This window comes from Podarcis melisellensis (genome assembly GCF_964234715.1).
Source record: "Podarcis melisellensis genome assembly, chromosome: 8".
Taxonomy (NCBI): Eukaryota; Metazoa; Chordata; class Lepidosauria; order Squamata; family Lacertidae; genus Podarcis; species Podarcis melisellensis.
The window spans coordinates 85,893,205-85,906,141 of NC_138540.1; the positions used below are offsets into that span (position 1 = coordinate 85,893,205).

The 12,937-nt window shown below is 45.1% G+C and overlaps 1 protein-coding gene across 6 annotated transcripts in view; it reads left to right on the plus strand.

Annotated features, from left to right (window-relative positions):
- The window catches only part of BICRA (BRD4 interacting chromatin remodeling complex associated protein), a 101,025-nt gene that overhangs the window by 10,543 nt on the left and 77,545 nt on the right, over positions 1 to 12,937 (plus strand). The gene's annotated exons all lie outside the window — the stretch shown is intronic.

Below are 12,937 nucleotides of genomic sequence, written 5' to 3' on the forward strand. Positions count from 1 at the left end.
TCTTTCCTTAAACGTAATAGGCCTTTAAACTAAATAAATCCTTATGAATTCATTTGCACAGAAAAGTGACTTAAAATACGGGAAAAAGTTTCAGTTTGTGGTTTAGTAGGACTTTCATCTTGGTCCAAACTTACCGTAGTTAAACTGTAGTACTTAAATTTTATTCTATTTCATCCTGTCCAGACAAAGCTGGGTTTGGTGGGAAATAGAGCTAGGAGGAAGTGAATATTCTTTGACTGAGGTTCAGTTGCCCAAATACTTAGCCCAGTATCTGTGGTTTAAGCAGGCAGTGGTGTGGCATGTATCACCTAATCACTAGCAAGGAAGCAATGATCTACACTCTGATTCTCTATGTTTTCTGGGTTGAGGAAAAGGTGGCTTCACCTGGCCCTCACCCAAGGAATGTGGCAGAATAGAAGCACACCTGATGTGTTTCTACACTCTGGAGTCAGCAAGAAAAAAACCTTTCCCTCCCCAGTAAGCAGAACACATTAGATTTCAGGACACTGAGGAATAAGACTGCATAAGAAGTCCTTCATCTTCTGTGATCCTTTGCAACTTTAACAAGGGAGAAGAGGCCCCAACTCCCAAAGCAGGATTCCCTGTACATTGTGGAGAATGAAGAAATAGTGAGGTGAAATAATGAGAAGAATCAATTCACTTTCTTCTTACTACTTTATAGATTTGGAGTTGTATTTCTCCCTCCACCCCTCCATTTAATTCAATTGTGAATCATGTTGTTTGACCTCTAGGGCTTCCATTCCATTGTTGGGTTCAAATGTAGGAATGCCACAAAAACAACAGTAATAGTAATTATTATTATTAATAATAAAATAATTGCTGCCTTTGACTCCCCCACCCCTCCAAAAATCCACATCTTCGGGTTTACAGTTTTTGAATCTGATAATCTTGTGTATGCACATCCACAAGTGAATTACTGTGGGATAATTTACTCCTGGGCATTGTGATAATTGGGGAGGGTAACTACATACTTCTAAATGCAATTAAACAGGAAACTTAATAAACTAGTTACATTTGGGACTTTCCTCTCTCAGGGATTCTCTTAACTGTATATCATTTAGTCTTCTGGAAACACTTTGTAATCATCACACTGGAAGGTAAAATTTATTCCACCAAGGTAGAATTCGGTGCATAAAAATTCATAGTAACTAATAATTTCTCAGATTAAGGCGTATTGCTGAAAAACAAGAGGAACAGACAGATTGTTCAGTAGACGTCACTGGTTTAGGTCATCAGTAGCCAGACAGCAGATTTCTTTACACCCTCTGCTTCTTGCTCCTTTATTCTTCGGGCAGCGTTCTATGTTGCCTACCTCATCTGTTAGCCATCTAGTTCAGTTAGCTTTTAAGTTGCGCTGCATTTTACCTCCGCCCCCCCTCCCCCGCTTTCTTTTTGCAATTGGATCCCACAAGCTATCGCTTTCTTGAAATTTATTTGAGAAGCTGGCGACTGCACACCCATTTAACACCTTGTGTCTTTTGATAGTCGAACACAGCTGCCTTCTGTACATATCGCAGCAGGCAATATACCTTCTTCGCAGTCTTTCCCTCAAAGACCTTTGTACCTTGACCTACTGCTTATCATAGTTTCTGTACCTATTATATATATATATAAATATATAAACCAGCACAGGGCAACACTGCTAGTCCTTCCAGTGGGCAGCAATAGTCACTATACTTCCCCATCCCTGAATACATCTTGGTGGTTCTATTTTTGTGAGTGTTTTCTCCTGGATGTTAGCTGCTCTCTGCTTGTAATACTATGGTTGTGTAATTGTAAAATGTTTGTAAGGAATGCAAACACAGGATGGTGAGTATATTGCATCATCCCAGTCTTACTGCTTTTCATAAAAAGTTCTACGCCACCACAGTTTGCAACCTGCACTTCCTCCAGTGAGTTCAGGATGATATTAGCTGCAACATTCTTGTCCTTAAAACTACCCTGTACCATATAGAAAAAGAATCCAGTGAGCTTAATGGATGTGCAAGAATTTAAACCTCGGGTCTCCCCAGGCCACAATGAGCGCTTCTTCAGTGCAGCCTAGTGAATTTATAACTGTTTATGCTCACATCTTTCCACTGCTCTGGCAGTGTTTGTCTATTTGTTTCATTCTGTTTCAGTTGCCCAACATCAAAAGTAATTACACTATTTCAGCCAATGAAAATATTATTTATTGGAAGCCTTTATACCCTGCCTTCCTATTTTTAAAATTCTCAAGGTAGCTTACAACATCTAAATTTAAGACAATGGAATTTGAATTAACCTGTAAGCTGCTCTGGGGGCCTTTTCAGGGGAAGCACCAAGAAAAAAAGTTTTTATTAACAACGACAATAAATATACTACAAATTTAGCAGTTATGAGAAAGGGATAGCAGAACTCTAAAATCAGAAGATTTAAGGGAGCATTAAAACAGTTAACAGTTTGACAGGTTAAAATGAAAAGGCATGAGACAGCAAGAAACCATCAGGGAAGGAGTGAGGAACTCGTTATTGGGTGGGGGGCAGTTCCACGATGATAGGCCTATTTTCTTGCAACCTGAGGGCCTCTGGGTGTTTTGAATTACAGCTTCCAGCAGTGCAGTCAGCATGGCCAATGGTCAAGAATGACTAGGAATTATAGTCCAAAACATCTGGAAGGGACCAGGTGAGGGAAGGCTGGGCTAAGCGCAGCCAAGAGAAAGCCCTTTCCTGCGTCCCAGCCCATTCCATATATTAAAAAGATGTGGAGGAGAACCCCTCTGGAGCATCTTAATGAGGAGGCAAGCTTCTATGGGAAGAGGTGGTCCTTTTGATATCCTGGAACTAACTGTTAGGCTTCAAAGGTAATGATCAACACAGATAGGGAGCCAGAACAGGTTTTGCAAAATGGGATTCACATGCTTCTAGTAATCCGCTCTGATCAGAATTTTAGCTACTGCAATCTGGACAAGCTGAAGTTTACAGGCATCCTTCAAAGAGATCTTCACATAGAGTACCCATCCAATCCCAGTGTAACTAAGTGGTATACAAATCTTATCAAATAAATAAATGGGAGGCTATTGCTTGGTGCCATGCAAGTTGTCTGGCGTCCCACAATATCCCCCCCCTCCTGTGCTATTTAGCATCTATTTCCAGGCGGCCCAACGTTTCATACTGACTAGGCTGCAAGGGTACTTCACCACGGAACCTGTGGGCTGCACACTCCCTGATTTGGGAAGAAGGTGGGAGGTCTCCAGGACCCCTGTCAGAGCCTTGCACCTCTTTCCCAAAGCCCGGTGCCTCACTTACCCGGCTTTGGGAAAACAGTGCGAGGGCTAGAAGGGGGCATCAAATGTTACAGAGGGCCACCAAAGAAGGCATTGCAAGCCACATGTTGGACCACCCTGATGTATTTAACACTACTAGGAGCTGGTTTAATGTGAGGTGTCACAAATATGCAGATGATGCCCAGTTCTATCTCTCCATTTCATCTGAAGCAGGAGAGGTGATTCAGGTACTACAGCTGTGCTTGGGAGATGTGATGGCTGGAGGTGGTATACAAATCTTCTCAAATAAGCCAATCAATTGAGATGAATCCTGACAAGACAGAGATATCATGTGTTCAGAATTCTTGGGTCCGAGATGTGGGGAGATAGCCTGTTTTAATTGTGACTGTAGCCTCCTGTAAGGAGCAAATCCATAGCTTGAGGATACTCCTGGATCCAGTATTGTCACTGGAGCTTCAGGTGGCCTCAATGGCTAGGAGTACATATTTCCAGCTCCAGCTAGTTTTTAAGCTATGGCCCCTTTTGATGACTTGGGCACTGTGTTCCATGCTCTAGTAACCTCCAGATTGGATTATTACAATGCATTCTGTGCAGGGCTGCTCTTGAAGACAACTTCATCTGATTCAAAATGCAGCAGCCAGATTACTGTCTGGAGTTCTGCATAGAAGCTGTTGTGAAGCTGCTGTACGAGTTGCCAGTTCATTTCTGAGTTTAATTCAAGGAGTTCAAATTCCTATATGACTTAGGTCCTGAATATCTGAAAGGCCACCTGCTTCCCTACAGACCCTTTTAAGGATTCAGTTTGGCAGAAGGGGGCCCTCTTGGTAGTTCCACAGTGCTCAGAAGTTTGAGGGTGATAGCCAGGGAGAGAATACCCCCCCTTGAATTCCCTCCTTGTGGAGGTGTGTTATTGAATTCCCTCCTTGTGGAGGTGTGTTTAGAGTTCTTGTAGAGCTTTCATTGTACTCTAAATACATGTGTATTTGGAAACTGAGATGTGTTCAAGACCTACCTCTCTTCTCTGTTTTAAATTCAATTTTTTGTGTTGTAGTAAGTCTTGTTTGTATTTTATCTTTTATGAAATACAAATTTTATAAATTTTAAGTTGTCTCTTGGTTTTGTTGTAATGTGCCCTAGAACTTTATGGTAATGGGTGGGTAAATGAAATCATATAAATAAATAAAATAGACTGGATAAGGCCACTCCTGAATTAGGCAATTAAATTAAAGCTAACTCCAGGAATATGCCCAGACTGCAGACCTGGGACTTCAAGGGAACTGCAGTCCCATCCAAAACAGGTTAAGCTCCCATTCCCAGATTATCTGACAGTTCTACTAACTAGGGCTGTTTTTGTATTTTCTGGATTAAGCTTCACTTTGTTTGCTACCAATATATTAAGGACTTCAAGTAACTATTTAGGACCTTGACAACCTCCCTGGCATGTGATGGAGAGGAGAGATAGATTGGGTGTCATCATCTGTACATGTCGTTCCTTATTAGCAGCATTTGTCTGTGATGGAGCATCCTACAGTTGGAGGCTGTAATATGCTCTCTATTGCAGGGATGGAGAACCTCAGGCCGGGGTGGGGTGGGGGTCAAATGCAGCCCTCCAGCCTTCTCTTTTTGGCCCTCAGAACTCGCTTCAACCTGCGTTCCTCACTGACCTTGCTTCATACCTTCCTGTTTTTGTCTTTCTGGAATGTTTCCTTGAACTCTGATTTTTCTGGATGCAGGACATTGTGTGTGTGTGTGTGTGTGTGTGTGTAAGGCAGCCTACTGAACAGAAGTAAAATTAACATTTACTGCTAAGCCCACTTCTGCCTCTGACATGTGGCTCTCTGAAGGTTGCCCAGAAGGGAATGTGGCCTTTGGGCTGAAAATAGCTCCCCATTGCCGGTCAGACACCATCCATACCACATTGTGATATTGGGGGTATTACACATCATTGGAGGGGCTTGTCATCCTAGTAGGTGGGGCTGCGTATAGATATTAATTTCTGCTGCGAAGCTGTTCAGTAGATCAATGAAAGGGACCCCTGACCATTAGGTCCAGTTGTGGCTGACTCGGGTTGCGGCGCTCATCTTGCTTTATGGGCCGAGGGAGCCGGCGTACAGCTTCCGGGTCATGTGGCCAGCATGTGGCGAACCAGAGCAGCGCACGAAAACACCGTTTACCTTCCCACTGCAGCAGTACCTATTTATCTACTTGCACTTTGACATGCTTTTTGAACTGCTAGGTTGGCAGGAGCAGGGACCGAGCAACGGGAGCTCACCCTGTCGCAAGGATTCGAACCACCAACCTTCTGATCGGCAAGTCCTAGGCTCTGTGGTTTAACTCACAGTGCCACCCGCATCCCTTATACTATATTAGCTAAAGAAAAATATACCCCAGGCTTAGTTACGTGTCTACGGCCCAGTGCCAGCTTTGGCCTTTATTCTTCTTCTGTCCCGAAACCATTGTCCACTTGGTCAAGGATTGTTGTAACATCTTTAAGCACAACTTTGCCAGTGTTTGCAGACCTGGTTCACACATAACTCTTAAGCCACAGCGCAAATTCTACCTAGCAGTTTGCTTTCCACCCCAGATACATGCCAAGCAAAACAAAAGCGAAAACATGAGGCAAAACACAAACTTCAGGAGAACAAGCCACGAGGTCTTTTTGCTTGTATTTGGGACAATTTGTGGTTTGTTAAACAAACTGACTTCACATTATGTGTGAACCAAGCTATAATGTTTTCTGATAAGTGTAAAAATTCTCCAGTGTATTTAAGGCGCAGACAAAGCAAGCCAAACTATAGGAAGCTGGCATCATTTATGCCAGGGTGAATAGTGTTAGTGTGACATCCCCTCTATTCAGAACTCCAATCAGGAGTGTGACTGAGATGGGCTGAGGGAAAACAAGCCTTGAAAATAGAGTTTGACTTGTGCCACCCTTTTTTCCAATGTAACTTTTTCTGAGTTGCTAGGTCATGTGACCAAGCTGAACAGTATCTGAGATGTGGGTAAGCCCCCTCCCTGCTCTCATAATCCACCTTGGTCAGGACTTTCCCCAAGTGAGCCAGGATGGAGGACTTGTACCAGTGTATCTCCATCTGAGCAGGGATGGAGCATTTCAGCTGGCTTAGTCAGCTGAGCTGGAGAGTTCCTCATCTCAGCGATCTTGGATTTGGATTCCTCCGTAAACAATTGTTATTGTAATATGTATACCCCCCTTACCACCTTAAGATCACAGTGCAGTTCACAACATAAAAATACAAAATGAGAACCCAAAACACATAATAAAACAAGAACAAAAACAAACCAATAACCTCCCTCCCACAAACACATTTAAATGACATAGAAGGGTAATCAGTGACAGGCCTGCTTATAGAGAAACGTTTTCGCCTGGTGCCTAAAGATATGTAAGGAAGGAGCCACAAAAACACAAACATAGTAACCGTACACAGTTTAAAAGGCCATAGATGGTTTAATTAGCCACTTTTAGTGTCTGCCTCAAATACAAACACCACATTTTGTTGCAAATTTCTTTTGTGATTTTGGACGTGATAATTATGTTCTTTTAAGTATTCCTTAGTTCTCCATCTATAGCACAAGAATAACATTTCCTTTTTTCAAAATGAATAAATATGTGCCAGAACTTAACATGCTGAAGTAAGTGCAGTAATGAATCTAATGTAAGTTACTTTCAACGTTTGTATTCAAATAATTTGAAAGGCTGAAACTAGCGGCCAGATATTTCTTATCAAGCCTAGATAGCTAATTTGGATGGAGCATGGTTCTGCCAAGGCTGAAGGTTCAATCCCTGTGTGGGACAGCTGCATATTCCTGCATTGCAGGGGGTTGGACTAGATCACGGGTGTCAGACACAAGGCCCGCGGGCCGAATCCGGCCCACGAGACCTCGTCATGTGGCCCGTGTAGCCTGGTCTATATATATCTGTGAGGGAAGCTTGGGCTGCGGCACGCAAGCAGGGCGCCTCGGGTCCCTTCTGCGCAGGCGCAGACCTCCCCCTCCTCCAGCTACCTAGCCGAGACTTATTTGACACGGCGAGGGCGGGGTTGGATATGGGAGGCTGCCGCCGCTGCTCTCAACTTCTTTTTGGGCTCGCCGGGGTGAAATAAGTCCCGGCGGGAGCGCAGCGCGCCTGCGCGAGGTGGAACGCGGAGAAGGGCAGAGCCGGCTTCGCGCGCGTTGGAGAGAGGGAGACTGAGAGCGCGCTTGTGTTTCAGGAGCGCACCCTGTGAATACTCGGGGCAGCGTGCTTTTGCTTTGCTTTTATTTATTTATTTATTTAGGCACGTTTCCACGCTGCCCAATGAACAGCATCCTCTGCCTCTGGGGATTCACGATTCAAAAGCAAATTCGATACGTAAATAACGTTAGGCGCGGCTTCCGCAGGGTGCGTGTTGCAAAAATTTATATATGGAAAAAAAGCTGATAAGGAATTGGTTTATTTCATGCAATTTTTTCCTCAATGTTATTACAGGGTCCAGCCATCAGTTCCCGCCCTCCTCAAAGGTTTAGGGTAGGTAGCAAAGGGGAAAAAATCCAAACAAATGCTCGATTAAAATTTGGGGAATGAGAAAAATTAAAACCTGCACATCTTGTGTAACTTAAATACCAAGCCAAACAGGAAACAATTTTTATATTCATATATGTATTCAAATGAAATCAAGGTGAAGTTTTCCACGAGCCAGAAGCTCTGCATTACTTAATCCAGCTGTTAAAGGTGTCATGGGGTTTGAAGACACTCGAACCGGCCCTTTGAGGGTGACCAAACTGCTGATGCGGCCCCCGATGAATTTGAATTTGACACCCATGGACTAGATGATCCTCAGGATCTCTCCCAACTCTACAATTCTATGATTCTATTGATTGAGAAAGTACCGTATTTTTCGCTCTATAGGACGCACTTTTTCCCCTTCAAAAATGAAGGGGAAATGTGTGTGCGTCCTATGGAGCGAAGACACCATAGCCCCGCGACCCTCTCCCGGTTGGAGAGGTGACGCGCGGCTCAGGCAGGTGCCTCCATAGCCGCGCGTCACCTCTCCAGCCGGGAGAGCTCGCGCGGAGCTAAAGCAGCCCCTCGCGACCCTCTCCCGGCTGGAGAGGCGACGCGCGGCTCTGGCAGGAGCCTCCATAACCGCGCGTCACCTCTCCAGCCTGGAGAGCGCGCGCGGAGCTAAAGCAGCCCCTCGCGACCCTCTCCCGGCTGGAGAGGTGACGCGCGGCTATGGCAGGAGCCTCCATAGCCGCGCGTCACCTCTCCAGCCCGGAGAGCGCGCGCGGAGCTAAAGCAGCCCCCCGCGACCCTCTCCCGGCTGGAGAGGTGACGCGCGGCTATGGCAGGAGCCTCCATAGCCGCGCGTCACCTCTCCAGCCCGGAGAGCTCGCGCGGAGCTAAAGCAGCCCCTCGCGACCCTCTCCCGGCTGGAGAGGCGACGCGCAGCTCTGGCAGGAGCCTCCATAGCCGCGCGTCACCTCTCCAGCCGGGAGAGCGCGCGCGGAGCTAAAGCAGCCCCCCGCGACCTTCTCCCGGCTGGAGAGGTGACGCGCGGCTATGGCAGGAGCCTCCATAGCCACGCGTCACCTCTCCAGCCCGGAGAGGGTCGCGAGGGGCTGTTTTAGCGCCGCACGCGCTCTCCCGGCTGGAGAGGCGACGCGCGGCTCTGGCAGGAGCCTCCATAGCCGCGCGTCACCTCTCCAGCCGGAGAGCGCGCGCGGAGCTAAAGCAGCCCCCCGCGACCCTCTCCCGGCTGGAGAGGTGACGCGCGGCTATGGCAGGAGCCTCAATAGCCGTGCGTCACCTCTCCAGCCGGGAGAGCGCGGACGGGGATAAAGAAGCCATAGCCCCGCGACCCTCTCCCGGCTGGAGAAGTGACGCGTGACTATGGCAGCAGCCTCTCCGCTGCGCCTTTCCGCTGCTCCCAGACCTGCTCTTTGGGGCTGGTGGTGGGCTTCCCCCCGCCAGCCCCAAAGAGCAGGTCGAAAGGAACCTGAAGCCAGGAGAGCGAGAGGGGTCGGTGCGCACTGACCCCTCTAGCTCTCCAGGCTTCCAAGGTAGCCACCTGAACGCACCTTAAATGGCACCTTGTTTTAGAGCGGGAAAACAAGAGGGGGAAAATTCTCCCACTCTCTGCGCAGTGCTTCCTGCCGCTTTGCTGAAGGGGCACTGGTCAGAGAGCGGAAGAATTTTTTTCCCTTGTTCTCCCCCCTCTAAAACAAGGTGCGTCCTATTGTCCGGTGCGTCCTATGGTGCGAAAAATACGGTAGGTGAAACAGAATCATGACCCCTGACCCTGGGTATCCCTACCAATACATTTCCCAGTGTGTTTCAAGCTGGTGCTTTTCCTTAGGCAAAATAACAGCCAAAAGCTGTAATCCAAAATTCTGTAAACAAAGGAAATTATTTAACAGGTCTAGTCTATGTGATCCACAAAAGAATGTGTTCTCATAAACCTTTAAATGAAGATGCTTGTACGACTTTAAATCCCTGGATGCTTTTCAGTTTTCAACACAAAGTTTAGTACAGATACAAAAACAATATAAAAACCGAACATCCCCAAGGAGGTATGCTAAAAAAAATGACAGTAGCACCTCCAGTTGCGGACAGGATCTGTTCCTGAGGTCCGGCTGGATCCTGAGGTTTTTGCAACTGGAGAGATTGTTTCTGCGCATGCGGTGGTAGAGTGCTTCTGCGCATGTGCGCGCTGCAAAAACTCAGAAATATACTTCTGGGTTTGTCGCTTACACATCCCAAAGTTTACGTAACCGGAGGGATACATAAGCAGAGGTACAGCTGTACTGCACAGCACAGCAGAAGTTTCAGAGAATACTTCCTCAGTCCAGTCTATGCTCCATTTCTCTTGGGTCAAGCTACCTTTTAAAGGCATGATGATCCCCCACACTGAACTCCAGGAGACTAAGATTATATTATAAACAAAACATACAGAGACCAAGAACATGGAAGTATTGCAGTACTTAACAAACCGCAAACACTTACATCTAAACTGCAGGTCTTCTAAGTTTATCACACAGGATTGGGAGAGCACACCCGTGCACACAAACATATACACCCACTGCACAAGTTAGCCTTTACCAAATAATGAGTTCCACTATGCTGTGCTACCTGATACATTCATCTTGTAACATGCCATCCACTGTTTTCTTCTTGTTTTACAGTTTGTTTTATGTTATGCTGAAATAACACAAATTAACAGTATGTTCTGAACAGAGATATAATTACCAGACTAGACTTTCGAAGGCTTGACTCCTACTCCATGATCTTGTACCAGATGGCTGCTCCTAGTCTACCCATTAACAGTGGACACTTTTGAGTGTTGCTTGTGCAAGCCAAAAGCAATCAGATGTAGATCTGACATCTTCATTCCCTTGTGTCCTGTTGGCACACCTTGAACCAAGCCAGTCAAATGAGCTCAGGATGGGTTTTGACATGACAGTTGCCAAATAGTACATGTCCATCTGCTCAAATGGTCCAGTGTCATTAGAATGCCAGGTGAAGACTAATTTAAGCAGTCAATATTGGCAAAATTCGCTAAATATCTCTTTGCCAATCCCATTCAGCAGCCACACTTACGGCAATTCTCTGGCCGCTATTGCCATTTCCCCCATCTTGTCTTCAGGCTATGCATGCTTTTTAGCAGCAGATTGCAGGGCATCTCTTTCCAAAATAATTTTTTATCCCTTTTCACTTCCTCCAATCTTTAGTTCTTTCTTCTGAATATTTTACACTGGGTTTCATCATATTTTTATGTCTTTCCTCCACCCACCTATTCAACAACACATTTCTCTTAATTAGCGGTTCCCTGTGTTTGATACCAGTAAAAAATAATAATCTGGCATTCACCTCAATGTACCATACACTCTTCCTTCCCTGGCTTTACTGTTTTTGCACATGCTAAAATCTATACTTCCTGTTATAGAGCAACTTTTACTTCCATGCTATATATATATATGTGCAAGCCTATAGATGCCTTAAGCCACACTTTAATTTTCTTTATGTTTTTTAAACGTTTGTACAAGCCCTTACAAGGCCCAGTCACCTCAGCTTTGGGCTTGGTGCCTTATTGGACACATTCGTTGCTCTCTGGTTTGTTGATTTCAGTTCAGTGCTTTGGCTATATACTCTGTGACTAGATTTAGCAGCTTCCACCAGAGAGCCACTCTTATGATCTTGATTACTTGCTAACACCATGGTGCGGTGCCTATGTCTTTTTAAAGGCCGCTGTGTGCAACATTAGCCAGGTGGCCAATCTGTGCTCCAAACTACCCTCAGGAGGGTGCATTGTATAGTGGAGAAGCAGCAGGGAGGGTGCTTAAACCCTTCCCACACTCACTGCTTCCCCCCTGCTGAGGTTTCAGACTTATGCCTGCCTTGCAAACAAGAGTATGAAACCCCAAGAAGAACAAAGTGGCTGAGCAAAGGGTACGGTATTTCAATTTAGTTTAATTTATTAAATTTGATGATTGCTTCACATAACCAAAAGGAGCCCCAAAGCAATTTGCAAGAAAAGTAAAGCACACAATTATTTTTTAAAATGCCCAGAAAAAGCAACAGAGAACTAATAGAAGAGGTCACCCAAAATCATCTAAAACAAATATATGTATTCATACACTGTAAATCAATAAAACTTCTTACAGCAAAAATAACAAAAAAATTGAAATAAACTTACTTGAGTAACATAGACATCTCAGCAGAGGCTTTCCGCGTGGATAAGTTAGTTGATATTTTATTCTGTTTTGTTTTATTTTGTTTGTTTTTGTTTTGATATTGCTTGCAAGGGGGGGAGGAGTGATAATTGTTCACATGCAAAACTCAATTTAAAAAGGGAAGGAGAAATATTCACCCCCACCCAACACCAGATCGAGCAAGCAAAACAGCCACTAAAAGTCAGACTATTTAATACTGTCCAAATACCAGGGAATTTCTTTTTTAATTGCTTGGTGGTGAAGAAGGTCATAGCTTGGCCAGCTTCCCTAGGTGCAGTGCTTGCTAACCTAACACCAAACAGTGCCTTCTTGGGGGTTGCTCTGCAGTAATGGGCCAGTTATTGGCTCATTCTGGTATTCAAGAAGGCCTTTGAAACATCTGCTTTTGCCTTTTCTTAAGATAATTTTGGGGATCAAATTCCATCTCTCTCATACATTTTTTAGTTTGTATAAGTGATTTGTATTCTGCTTGTGGTTCTGTTGTTTTTATTGATTTCTGTACACCACTTTGTGAGGGCTTGGCCTTTGAAAGCAGCTAATACATAAGTGGAATAAATAAATAACCTGTCTTGCTGCTGACAACAAAACCATGCTGGGCAGCAAAACTGCTTCCATCAGCTACCCAAACCAGCCACTTGTGGCCACGTATTTTCATGTCTGTCCTTCCTTATGATCCTAGCAGTTCCTATTTCATATCTAGCTGTTTGTTCCTGTTGACATAGATTTGTGTTCCTCAAGTGCGGGATACCATTTGAGGGCACAATGTTAGGTGCTTTATTAGTAATAGGTCCACTATTAAGCAAAGCCCAAGGCTTCCCAAATGTGAAATGTGACCTTGCTGAGTTCAGAGATCCTGACAGCTACAAAGCCATTATTCAGGTGTGTGAGTAGCAAGCACAGTGGGGTTGCCAGATCTCTGACAGTTTTAGTCTCTAGCATCTG